Source organism: Spinacia oleracea, chromosome 2 (assembly GCF_020520425.1).
Source record: "Spinacia oleracea cultivar Varoflay chromosome 2, BTI_SOV_V1, whole genome shotgun sequence".
In the NCBI taxonomy this organism is placed as follows: Eukaryota; Viridiplantae; Streptophyta; class Magnoliopsida; order Caryophyllales; family Amaranthaceae; genus Spinacia; species Spinacia oleracea.
This window is the reverse complement of record NC_079488.1, coordinates 54643546-54646814: the sequence shown is the minus strand read 5'-3', so window position 1 is coordinate 54646814 and position 3269 is coordinate 54643546. Positions and strand designations below refer to the sequence as shown.

General features: G+C 40.4%; 1 pseudogene; it reads left to right on the top strand.

Annotated features, from left to right (window-relative positions):
* The first annotated feature begins 213 nt into the window (after nt 1-213).
* Nucleotides 214-313, top strand: LOC130468262 (uncharacterized; annotated as a pseudogene).
* Nucleotides 314-3269: the final 2956 nt, after the last annotated feature.

Here is a 3269-nt window from a genome sequence, read left to right as displayed (position 1 = left end):
GTTCAATGGAATTTAAATCATGCTTACCACACCCTGTTAGATAGACCTCTAGGATTCCCATACTTGGCATTGTGAATGGCTATCTCCTCAATCACCTCCATAGCTCTAGGCACCTCAAGTTGCATGAACCTCCCACTGGCAGCTGAATCCAACAAACATCTAGACTCATTGCCCAGACCATTATAAAACTGCTGAATCAAGAACCAATCTTCCAAACCATGGTGCGGGCACTCTCTTTGCAAATCCTTGAATCTCTCCCAGACCTCGAACAAACTCTCATCTGCTTGTTGTGAGATACCCAGTATCTGACCCCTTAGACGAGCTGTTTTCTCAGGTGGAAAATATTTAACATAAAAAGCAAGAACCAAGGATTCCCAATTAGTGATTTTCAAAGCCGCCCGATTCAACCCATTAATCCACAATTTAGCTTTCCCACTCAAAGAGAACGGGAAAAGTATCTCCATAGTCTGTTCCGGAGTCAATCCCTTTTGCTTGATGGTGGAACAATATTGGATGAAGGACTGTATGTGAAGATTCGGATCTTCACCTGGTTCCCCACCGTATTGGCGTCTCTCAATCATGTTAATCAATGCAGGCTCGATCTTGAAGGTCTCAGCTGCAATAGAAGGCATGATTGCCTTTGGTAGCACGGACAGACTTGGCTTAGAATAGTTAATAAGCCGTGGGGTAGGTGGCGGTATCAGATTTTCGTCACCCATCTCTATCTCTGAAACCGAATCTGTATCTGAAGGAAAAAGATCGCCAATATTATGATCAGAATCAGAGTAATTCCCACACTGTGCAATGAAAGTTCTTCGTCTACGAAAGGTTCTTTCGGGCTCAGGATCGAATGGAGTAAGATTACTAGTACCTACGGTCCTGGGCTTAGACAAAGACTACAAAACAATGTGAGATCCGGTCTCAAGGAACGTGAGTTCCTTGAGTAGTAACAAACAATAATCTAGGATAAGCAATCAACAACAGAAAATAAAACCGTCGCCCCGGCAACGGCGCCAAAATTTGACAAGCTAAAGTCGTATCACCTAATAAAAAATAACCTAAGGTTCACTAGCTAGGTAGCAAGGGAAGTCAGGATCGAATCCGCGGGGAGACAGGCGTTCTTTCTACTATTAATTAATTAAACTAAACTATTGGGAACAAGATTTGGTTGATTGTTGTAAACTAAGACTACGAACAATAATTAAATAAGTATGAATCAATATATTAAGGAAATCTAGGGCATAGGTTCACCATCAATTAACAATCCAGGGCAATGAACAATCACGATAATCAACAAAGTAATTAATTAGACTATCATGCTCTCTCGAATCGATACTAGTCATAGACTTAGAATTAACGGGCTCTCGCTACTTATTAATCCCAATTCTACCTATTGACACAAGCCTAAACATCAAATTGCATCTCTCGAATCTTAACTTGATATTGCATAACTACACAATTAAACCTGCGCAAATCTAATTGAATAGTGGAATAAACCAATCAATAGGAATTAATCACAATGCCAACAATCACAATTATTCAATATCCCATCATATTAATTCATGGATCCCCAAACCCTAGAGATTAGACTACTCAAGCATGTTGACAATAAACAAAGCAATTAGCATAATTGAAAACATAACTAAAGCAAAAGAAATGAATGAAATAAAGAACAATACCTAATTGAAGAACAATGGAATAATAAAGTTTGAACTTTTGGTTGGAAATAAAACTAAGTGTTTGGGACAATTTAGAGAGAAAACTAAGCTTAGGAAAATAAACTAAGTGTTTTATACTAGAAAAATAAGGTGTCCTCTAAAAATAATGAAAGCTTGTTTATATAGTTTGCCAAAATAAAGCCTAAACAACGGAAAGTAAATGCGCGAAAAACTGCTGGAGGTTGGCGTCGCCCGATCGTGCGTCGCTTCGCCCGATCGGGTGATCCACTCGATAGTCGGCCCGATCGGGCCAAAATCCGCCCGATCGGGCGGATTGTGAACTCTCCACATAGGCTTCCGGATGACCGCCCGATCCGGATCGGGCGAGCTGCGCCCGATCGGGCGCGCGTTGATGAGTCCAATTCGCTTTAATTCCGCCCGATGGTTGCATTTCGCCCTCAGCTCCCAGGGCGATTTGCAATCTTCAATATAACTCGCCCATATCACTGAGTCTAACTCTCGGGGCTCAACCATAAGCATCCAAGGCTCCGGAAAGTCGACGATGGAGGTCCCGAACTCCCTCGGGCTCATATAGTGGCCTAGATCAACATGAAACGGGTCTAAAAAGACCAATTTCTCATAATCAAACCTGAAACTCAAGGCACACTCAATAACACACATTAGTACTAGAAACGGCTCCTAAGAGCACGTTTGACACATAAAAGTACTAAGGGACGGGGGTAAAAATACTATATAAAACATGCATATCATTATCCAATCCCGGTCTGCATTTGTGGTGAACTGTTGCCCTAGATTCCCTTAATATTGATATTTTCTAATTTGATTATTGGCTTAGTTTAATCTACAAACCAATCCAAACCTCTTATTACCAATAGTCTAGTCTAGTTAATTAATAGTAGAAAGAACGCATGTTTCCCTGTGGATACGATCCCTACTTCCCTTACTATTTTTTTAGTGGACTTAGGTTTATCTTTGATTAGGCGATACGACTTTAGCTTGTCACCACAAAAGTGAGTGAAGAGTGTGTGGGCACTAGTCTTGAATTCCATGTGCACTTGCTGTTCGCTCTGCGTGACGATTGGTAGGGAGGATTCGTGGTCGAATGGATTTGATTGGTTGACATTGATGCATACTTGTTGGATTTTACCTTGAATCGTATCCATTGCTTTAAGTTGTGTTTGGGGTGAAGTTGGTTTATGTATTCATCGATGATTTCTTTGCTTAGGGACAAGCAAAGATCTAGCTTGGGGGAGTTTGACATGTTCATATTTTATAGTGTTTTTACCCCCGTCCCTTAGTACTTTTTTTTATCTCAAATGAGCTCTTCGGAGCGATTTTTAGTACTAATGTGCTCCTTGTAGTGTGTTTGTAGTTTCAGGTTCATTATTATAGGAATTATCATATTTTTGCGCGTTTCCTATACATTTGAATCAATACAAGAGATTATGTAATTTCGAGAGCACAAACATTGAGTTGGAAGGGTTTTCGAGCAAAGCGAATAGTGAAAGAAGTAGAAAACCGACACTCGTCTACTCTTTTGATCATAACTTACGTTCTACAACTCCAAATCAAGTGCTTCTAAATGGGTTG